This window comes from Gossypium hirsutum, chromosome A02 (genome assembly GCF_007990345.1).
Source record: "Gossypium hirsutum isolate 1008001.06 chromosome A02, Gossypium_hirsutum_v2.1, whole genome shotgun sequence".
Lineage (NCBI taxonomy): Eukaryota > Viridiplantae > Streptophyta > Magnoliopsida > Malvales > Malvaceae > Gossypium > Gossypium hirsutum.
The window spans coordinates 64311207-64321388 of NC_053425.1; the positions used below are offsets into that span (position 1 = coordinate 64311207).

The window sequence follows — 10182 nt, forward strand, 5'->3', positions numbered from 1 at the left end:
TTTGCAGATTCTGGTTCGTGTGAAACTAAAGTTTCAACAATCGGTTGAACTTTCTTTGATTCTTGAGCATCAGCTTGCTCCTTTTCAGCTTCAATGGTGTTGGGCTCTACTATCTTTCCACTCCTACATGTTAATGCTTTTTAATGCTCCTTCCCCAGATTCCTCGGATTTTCTGTACACTAGGTAAAGTGCCTTGGGGTCGATTCCTGAGTTCAGTTGCAAGCTGGCCCCATTTGGTTTGCTAGGTTTTTCAATGTAACTACTTGGCTTTGGATTAAGGCATCATTCTTGGCAATGTATGTCTTCAACAGATTTTCTAAGCCATTGGATGGTTCAGCTTGGGTTGGTTTCTAAACTTTTTGGGGTAAACTTGATGGGTAGGTCGATCTAGGTTGGGCGTAAGTATTACTGGTTCTAGCTCATTGGTTACTCCAGGAAAAATTTGGGTAGTTTCGCCACGATGGGTTATAAAAATTGGATTGCAGTCCTTGCCTTCATCGGTTTTGGTTCTAGTTACCTATGTAGCACATGGATTCTGTGTTTGATGGACATTCTTTGAAAAAATGTCCTTCCCTACAATAAACACAGGCTATATTTTCAAATTGATTTGGTGGTTGTGCTGCAAAACTGTTAGACCTATTAGTAGTAAATTTTTTAAGCATTGAGGATATTGATGATACCTGAGATGCGAGTGTAGTAAAAGCGTCTACTTCATATATTCCAGCAACTCGTCTTCCTGACGTTGCTCGGTTGGTTGGCCATTGGTAATTGTTGCTGAAAATCCTCTCGATAATTTCATAAGCCTCATTGTAATGCTTAGAAAGGAGAGCACCATTAGCAGAAGCGTCCACTACCATCCTCGTGTGAGCATTGAGACCATTATAAAATGTCTCAAGTTGGATGGAATGTGGGATTCCATGATGAGGGCATTTTCGTAATAACTCTTTGTACCTTTCCCATGCCTCATACAAGGACTTATCATCCATTTGTTGGAAGGCAGTGATCTCGTTCCTCAACTTAGCATTCTTACTAGGCGGGAAATACTTCAAAAGGAAACTTTCTGCTAACTCTTGCCATGTGTAAATTGAGTTCGGTGGCAATGAGTTCAACCAGGCTCGAGCTCTGTCCCTTAGCGAATATGGGAATGACTTCAACCAGGCTCAAGCTTTGTCCCTCAAGGAATATGGGAATGACTTCAATCGTAATGCATCTTCGGGTACTCCGACTAACTTGAAAGAATCACTCACCTCCATAAATAGTCTTAAGTGTAGGTGAGGATCTTTAATAGGCATTCCACTGAATTGGCCCACTGTCTGAAGCATTTGGAACATGACTGGATTCAGCTCGAACTATTGTGCCTCAATTTCGGGTCTCCTAATACCCGGATTAAGATCATTAAATATTGGTACAGCATACTGTCGTAAAGCTCTATCCCTATCATCAACAATAAGGACAGGATTTTGAGCAAGGTTTGCTCCATTTCCTTGGATTGGATTTTTGAAGTTTATCTCTTCGGTCCTCCTCTGATTTGCTTGTCTTCTTTGCTGTCGTAAAGTTCATTAAATCTTAGGGTCTAAACGGAGAAGGTCAATAATTCAATCAATACTCATAAACACCTAAAATAATCACAGAAAAATTAATTAAGTTAAAAATTAAACAAAAAAAAAACCAAAATGTAAACTAACAAATTCCCAAATAATGACTTTTTAAAACAGTCCTGAGCAACGACGCCAAAAACTTGGAACGACGGAAATGTGCAAGTGTACACAATCGCAACAAGTAATAAAGTGACAAGTAATTGTCAAGTCATCGTACCCATAGGGACTGTGAAAAGGATTATTTATGAATGCAATTTAAAACACTTTGGTGAAGAAAAATATTTTGTTTAAAGAGGGTGATTAAAACTTAAGAAAATTAAAATAAATAAAAAATGAAGTAAAAGAAAGTTCTAATGCACGTTTCTAAATAAGATTTAATCAAGATGATATAATTGTACTTCTCATCTTAGAATTATTAAACTTATGTTTATATTGTTACGAGTAAAATCATGGCAACCCGGTAATTTGCTAACTTATGAACATACTTACATACCAAAATCCATTCATCTCTTGACATATCCCTACGTCAATTCAACTGACTAAACAGATTCTAGTAAGCAAACATGTTATTGCACATACATACTCATTAAACTGAACTAATCTCTTGCATATCCCTATGTCAATTAAACAATTAATTAAATCTAAGAAGCATATAAAAGACTATGTGCGGTAACAAGGTATCACTACCTTGAAACAATTTAATCACAATAATCTTGCGAGTTATGCAAGGCAATAATATCGCCAGATACAATGCTAATTTAACCTTCAGCTACCTTAGAAGAATAAACATGCACTGATGAAGTACTGTGTCAATTAATTACAATTTCAATCCGTTTAAATAATTAATTCATTAGTTATCTCATAGTCGTAACGCAAGAATAACTTAGGCATGATTTTACTTAATCAAGCATTTTACCGAGGCCAATAACAACATAAACACAATTTTAACAATTTAAGAAGACGAAATGCAATCAACCCAACACGAATTAAATTCAAACTAAGTTGATTAAATTAACCATTCCAGCAACATGAATACTCATAGATATGTTCATAACAACAACAAAAATTTAAAGATATAGGGAACAAGAATCAAATCTGGTGGTTTTTCGAAGCATTACTTGGTTGCTCTGTTCTTCCTTCTTGTTGTCCTCGCCGGTCAAGACTTTGATAAATATCAATTACTGCTCCAAAATGGTTGAATAACACCCCTTTTCCAAATGAATAAATCGACACAAGAGCAAGGGAATTGAAATGGAAAAATGAGAGAAAAAGAATGATAGAGGAGAGAAGTGTTGTGAAATGAATGAGGAATGAATGAGATGCTTTGAATGATCAGCCAAGGGGGGCTTTTAGTTGAGTGTGGCAGCTTAAATTTGCTAAAAATAGCAACCAAAGAGCCACCCCTTGGCCGGCCACATATGTGGCAAAGTTGATGCTTTCAACTTTGTTAAAAATGGCTTGGGGAAAATCCAAAAATCCACCAACTGTGGAGGGGTTTGAATGCAACTTTGACAATACTTCAAGGGCTTCTTTGCAAGCTTAATTAATCAGCTAATAAGCTAATTTGGGTCAGCATATGGCCAGTTTTGGGATGCCCAATCTTTGGTTGGTTCACTTCAATCGGTTCGGTTCAACTGGACCACTTTTTCCATAATTAATTAACATTAATATATTTAGCCCAAATTAAATTGGGTATAAATTAAAATCAATTATATTATGAATTAATATACATAATTGGATAGTCTTAGTTTGGAAATTAATTCGCCTTGATATTTCAAATTGCTTCTTGGGTTTGTGCTTAAGTAGTGCCTACCGAGCCATTTTTCGCCCTGTGCACAATTCTGTCGAAAATAACCAATATTACTCAAAGTTAATTATAAAATTAACTAAAATTCATCATGTTCATATTTTAAGTATAATTTAATTATTTTATAAAAATTAATTATTTTTCGACAAGAATTTAATTGAGACAGTATGATTTTAAGCTAAAAAGGGTATGTAAAAATGCGTAAATTTTTTTTTTCCAAATACTCTGAGCAGAAAATCCCTGTTTACTTTGGGAGCAATGAACACTCAATTGATGTTATCTAATGATGGTTCTGTCAAAGCTGAGCTAAAAGCTAGACCAACATTTTTATAGCAGATTTCTGAGGCTCGGAAAGATGATAGTAAGTTACAAGCAAAACAGGTACAATATGAATCAACTCTTGACTCAGAATTTCAAATCGAGACTAATGGTTGTTTGTTATTCAGAGGTAGGATATGGGTATTGAAAAGTTTGGAACTAGTAAAGAAGATTTTGAATGAAGCTCATAATGGTAACATGTCTATTCATCCTGGTAGTAATAAAATGTATAAAGATCTAAAAAAGATGTACTGGTGGTCGGGAATGAAACGAGAAATTTTTGAGTTTGTATCTAAATGTTTGATATGTCAGCAAGTAAAAGCTGAACATCAGATGCCTTCTGGACTATTACAGCCAATTACAATACCGAAATGGAAATGGCAAAGAATTACCATGGACTTTATATCGGGATTACCCTTATCTCCAAATAAGAAAGATGCCATTTGTGTGATTGTTGGCCGATTGAAAGGGTCTCCACACTTTATTCCAATATGTATGGATTTTTCTTTGAATAGATTGGTTGAATTATATGTTTCTGAGATTGTCAAATTGCATGGAGTTCCTGTCTCTATTATTTCTGGTAGAGATCCTTGGTTTACATCTCGATTTTAGAACAAATTGCAAGAAGCTCTGGGTACTCGTTACATTTTAGCACTGCATTTCATCCCCAAACTAATGGTCAATCTGAGCATATTATATAGATTTTGGAAGATATGCTTCGATGTTGTATACTTGAGTTTGAAGGTAACTAGGAGAAGTATTTGCCTTTAGTTGAATTTGCTTATAAGAACAGTTATCAGTCTAGTATCAAAATGGCACCTATGAAGCTTTATATGGTCCTAAATGTAGAAATCCATTGTATTGGATAGAACTTAGTGAGAAGAAGTTACACGAAGAAGATTTAATCCGTAAAACTGAGGAAAAGGTGAAAGTAATTCAAGACAGTTTGTAAGCAGCCTCTGATCGGCAAAAGTCCTATGCTGATCTTAAATGAAAAGAAATAGAATTTCAGGTTGGTGACAAAGTATTCTTGAAAGTATCACCTTGGAAGAAAGTTCCCGGTTTGGTCATAAAGGAAAATTGAGTTCGCGATTCATTAGGCCATATGAGATTACTGAAAGAATTGGACCGGTTGCATATCAGTTAGCTTTACCACCAGAACTTGACCGAATTCATAATGTTTTTCATGTGTCTATGATACGGTGGTATCGCTCAGATCCTTCACATGTTATTTCTCCAACTAAAGTTGAGATTCAACATGATATGACATACAGTGAGGAACCAATCAAAATTTTGGCACATGAAACTAAAGAGTTAAGAAATAAAAAAAGGTAGCATTAGTAAAAGTTCTTTGGCAACGACATGCCATAGAAGAGGCTATCTAGGAACCAGAGGATATTATGAGGAAGCAATATTCGAATCTTTTTATTGGTAAGATTTTCGAGGACGAAAATCCATAAAGAGGGAGAGTTGTAACAGCCCATTTTTCAGTGAAATTAGAATAGTGGTTTTGGGACCACAAATCCGAACCAGAAAGAAAATTTATTTTTATATTTTTGCATGGATAATATTTTGATAGGAATGTTGTGTGAAAATTCTGATAAGAAAATTTTATCGATTAAATGCTTAATTATGGAAAAAGACCAAATTGCATAAAATGCAAAAGTTGGATTCTAGTAGCTAAAAGGATCAAAAATTATGGAATTAAAACTTGAGTTCCTTATATGATAATTAGGCCATTAAAGGAAAGTTAGTAGATATTTTTGATGATTTATCCATAGAAAAATTAGAAAATGCTAAGGACTAAATTGGAAATAGAAATAATTAAAAGATGATAACTAATTAAAAAGAAATTATCATTTTATTTTATGTCATCTTCATCCCCAAAATACATGGAAACCCTATCAGAGGGAAGAGAAACTTTCTTGGCTTACTTGGGTAAGTTTTCTTGTCCCAGTTTTTGTAATTTTGATATTTAAGAAATTGGTATAGCTTAATCTATCTATTTGGGGGATCAATTTGAAAAGTTATCAAAGTATGGAAATTATGTCATTGATGAATATGATGAAAATTTGAAATTTATGGTAGAAAAAGAAAGGTTGTTGATAGATAAATAACTTTTACAACAAAATTTTTGATGAAAACATGATTTAGGGACTAAAATGTAAAGTTGTGAAAATTGAAGAAAAAGTTCTGAATTTTATATAATGCATGTGCTGTAAATTTTATAGTGAGATTTTAGTTAGGCTTGGAATAACAAGTAAATTGCACAAATTTCATTTTCCAAGCCTAGGGACGAAATTGGAATTTATTGAAAATTTAGGGGCAAAATGGTAATTTTTCCTAGGATGTAAATTTAGTCAAATTGAATATGAAGTGTGATAAATTGATGATTAAATTCATTATATAAATCCAGATAACTCAAATTCGAAGCTAGATCGTGGAAAAGAGAAAGTTTCGATTAGTAGATTTTATATGAACTGTTATCGAGGTAAGTTCGTATAACTAAATTGTGTTTATTTCATGCTTGAATTGAATGTGATATGTGATTGTATGAATTATAAAAATGTCAAAAAAAAATAAATGGAATAATCATATGTTCAATCATATCTGGAAAATATTAAGTTTTGGAATGAATAATGATATTCGATGGATATATGTGATTTCCCATATTATATGTGGTCCTGCATATATTGCGGACAAAATATGGCCTAGAAAAGCAATTCCGTTAAAGCCCTCTAAAGCATCCTATGAAATAGTTCTTGTGAGTATCATTATCGGTAGTAATTCTGCATGTGTTGTGCACTACCGTAGCTCTGTGTGAGTGTCCTATTACATGATTCGGTCGGTTGTGATCTAGCATATAATGTAGACACAAATGCAACTCTACATAAGCGACATGATATAAGCTCTTATAGGCTTCTTGACATGGCTTGCTTGAACTCCGTGTTACTTTATTGAAAACACGAAAATTTACGCATTTTTACATTCCCTTTTTAGCTCAAAATCATACCGTTTCGATTAAATTCTTGTAAAAAATAAATAATTTTTATAAAATAATTAAATTATACTTAAAATATGAACATGATGAATTTTAGTTAATTTTATAATTAATTTTGAGTAATTTTGGTTATTTTCGCTAGAATTACACAAAGGGTGAAAAATAACTCGGCAGACACTACTTGAAGCACAAAATCGAGAAGCAATTTGAAGTATCAAGGTGAATTAATTTCCAGCCTAAGACGGTCCAATTATGTGTATTAATTCATAATATAATTAATTTTAATTTATAACCAATTTAATTTGGGCTAAATAAATTAATATTAAATAATTATGAAAAAAGTGGTCCAGTTGAACCGAACCGATTAAAGTGAACCGGCCAAAGATTGGGCAGCCCAAAACCGGCCATATGCTGACCCAAATCAGCTTATTAGCTGATTAATTAAGCTTGCAAAGAAGCCCTTGAAGTCTTGTCAAAGTTGCATTCAAACCCTTCCATAATTGGTGGATTTTTGGATTTGTCCCAAGCCATTTTTAGCAAAGTTGAAAGCATCAACTTTGCCACATAGGTGGCTGGCCAAGGGGTGGCTCTTTGGCTGCTATTTTTAGCAAATTTCACCTGCCACACTCAGCTGTAAAAGCCCCCCTTGGCTGATCATTTAAAGCATCTCATTCATTCCTCATTCATTTCATAACACTTCTCTCCTCTCTCATTCTTTTTCTCTCATTTTTCCATTTCAATTCCATTGCTCTTGTGCCGATTTCTTCCTTTGGAAAAGGGATGTACTTCAACCATTTTGGAGCAGCAATTGAGTGTTCATCGAAGCCTTGATCGGCGAGGACAACAAGAAGGAATAACGGAGCAACCAAGTCAAGCCTCGGAAAACTACCAGATTTGATTCTCGTTCCCTATCTCTTTAATTTTTGTTATTGTTATGATGAACATATCTATGAGTATTCATGTTGTTGGACTGGTTAATTTAATCAGCTTTCCTTGAATTTAGTTCGTGTTGGGTTGATTGCATTTTGTTTTCTTAAATTGTTAAAATTGTGTTTATGTTGTTATAGGCCTCGGTAAAATGCTTGATTAAGTAAAATCATGCCAAAGTTATTCTTGTGTTACGATTGTAAGGTAAGTAATAAATTAATTATTTAAACGGATTGAAATTGTAATTAATTGACATAGTACTTGATTAGTGCATGTTTATTCTTCTAAAGTAGCTGAAGGTTAAATTAGCAATGTATCTGGCGATATTATTGCCTTGCATAACTTGCAAGATTATTCTGGTTCAACTATTTCAATGTAGGGATACCTTGTTACTCACATTGTCTTTTATATGCTTGTTAGATTTAATTAATCGTTTGAATTGACATAGGGATGTGCAAGAGATTAGTTCAGTTTAATGAGTATGTATGTGCAATAACATGTTTGCTTACTAGAATCTGTTTAGTCGGTTGAATTGACATAGGGATATGTCAAGAGATGAATGGATTTTGGTATGTAAGTATGTTCATAAGTTAGAAAATTACCGAGTTGCCGTGATTTTATTCGTAACAATATAAACATAAGTTTTATAATTCTAAGATCAGAAGTATAACTAATCCAACACAATTATATCATCTTGATTAAATCTTATTTAGAAATCGTGCATTAGAACTTTCTTTTACTTCATTTTTTATTTATTTTAATTTTCTTAAGCTTTTAATCACCCTCTTTAAACAAAATATTTTTCTTCACCAAAGTGTTTTAAATTGCATTCATAAATAATCATTTTCGCAGTCCCTGTGGGTGAGATAACTCGACATTTACTTGTCACTTTATTACTTGTTGCGATTGCGTACACTTGCACATTTTCGTCATTCCAAGTTTTTGGGGCCGTTGCCGGGGACTATTTTAAAAAGTCATTATTAGTGAATTTGTTAGTTTACATTTTGGTTTATTTTTTTGTTTAATTCGTAACTTAATTAATTTTTTTGTGATTATTTCAGGTGTTTATGAGTATTGACTGAATTATTGACCTACTCCCTATAGACCCTGAGATCGAAAGAACTTTTCGAGAGCGAATAAGAAAAGCAAATCAGAGGAAGACCGAAGAGATGAATTTCAAAAATCCAATCCAAGGAAACGGAGAAAACCCTGCTCAATATCCTATCTTTATTGTTGATGGTAGGGATAGAGCTTTACAATAGTATGTCATGCCAGTATTTAATGATCTTAATTTGTGTATTAGGAGACCCGAAATTGAGGCACAACAGTTCGAGCTGAAGCCAGTCATGTTCCAGATGCTTCAGATAGTGGGCCAATTTAGTGGAATGCCTACCGAAGATCCTCACCTACACTTAAGACTATTTATGGAGGTAAGCGATTCTTTCAAGTTGGCCGGAGTACCCAAAGATGCATTACGATTGAAGCTGTTCCCATATTCGCTGAGGGACAGAGCTCAAGCCTGGTTGAACTCATTGTCACTGAGCTCAATTTCCACATGGAAAAAGTTAGCAAAAAGATTCCTTATGAAGTATTTCCCACCTAGCAAGAATGCTAAGTTGAAGAACGAGATCACTACCTTCCAACAAATGGATGATAAGTCCTTGTATGAGGCATGGGAAAGGTACAAAGAGTTATTACGAAAGTGCCCTCATCATGGAATCCCACATTGCATCCAACTTGAGACATTTTATAATGGTCTCAACGCTCACACGACGATGGTAGTGGACGCTTCTGGTAATGGTGCTCTACTTTTTAAGTCTTACAATGAGGCTTATGAAATTATCGAGAGGATTGCCAGTAACAATTACCAATGGCCAACCAACCGAGCAGTATCAGGAAGACAAGTTGCTAGAATACATGAATTAGACGCTTTTACTTCACTCGCATCTTAGGTATCATCAATATCCTCAATGCTTAAAAATCTTACTACTAATGGGTCTAACAGTTTTGCAGCACAGCCACCAAATCAATTTGAAAATATAGCCTGTGTTTATTGTTGGGAAGGACATTTGTTTGAAGAATGTCCATCAAACCCAGAATCCATGTACTACATAGGTAGCCAGAACCAAAACCGAGGAAGGCAAGGACTGCAATCCAATTTTTATAACCCATCATGGCAAAACCACCCAATTTTTTCCTGGAGTAACCAAGGAGATGGAACCAGTAATACTTACTCCCAACCTAGATCGACACTGCCACCAAGTTTTCCCCAACAAGTTCAGAAACCAACCCAAGCTGAACCATCCAATGGCTTAGAAAAATCTGTTGAAGGCTTACATGGCCAAGAATGACGCCTTAATCCAAAGCCAAGCAGTTACATTGAAAAATCTAGAAAACCAAATGGGCCAACTTGCAACTGAACTTAGGAATCGACCACAAAGTACTTTACCTAGTGATACGGAAAATCTAAGGAATCCGGGGAAAGAGCATTGTAAAGCATTAACATTGAGGAGTGGAAAGATAGTAGAGCC

The 10182-nt window shown here is 34.5% G+C and overlaps 2 non-coding genes across 2 annotated transcripts; one reads left to right on the plus strand and one right to left on the minus strand.

The window, feature by feature from the left end:
- Nucleotides 1-912: 912 nt before the first annotated feature.
- LOC121216774 (small nucleolar RNA R71) lies at nt 913-1019 on the plus strand. Its single transcript, XR_005912966.1, has one exon. It is a non-coding gene; the product is annotated as a small nucleolar RNA R71 (small nucleolar RNA).
- An 8245-nt stretch (nt 1020-9264) lies between these two features.
- LOC121216985 (small nucleolar RNA R71) lies at nt 9265-9371 on the minus strand. The gene has a single exon (XR_005913188.1). It is a non-coding gene; the product is annotated as a small nucleolar RNA R71 (small nucleolar RNA).
- Nucleotides 9372-10182: the final 811 nt, after the last annotated feature.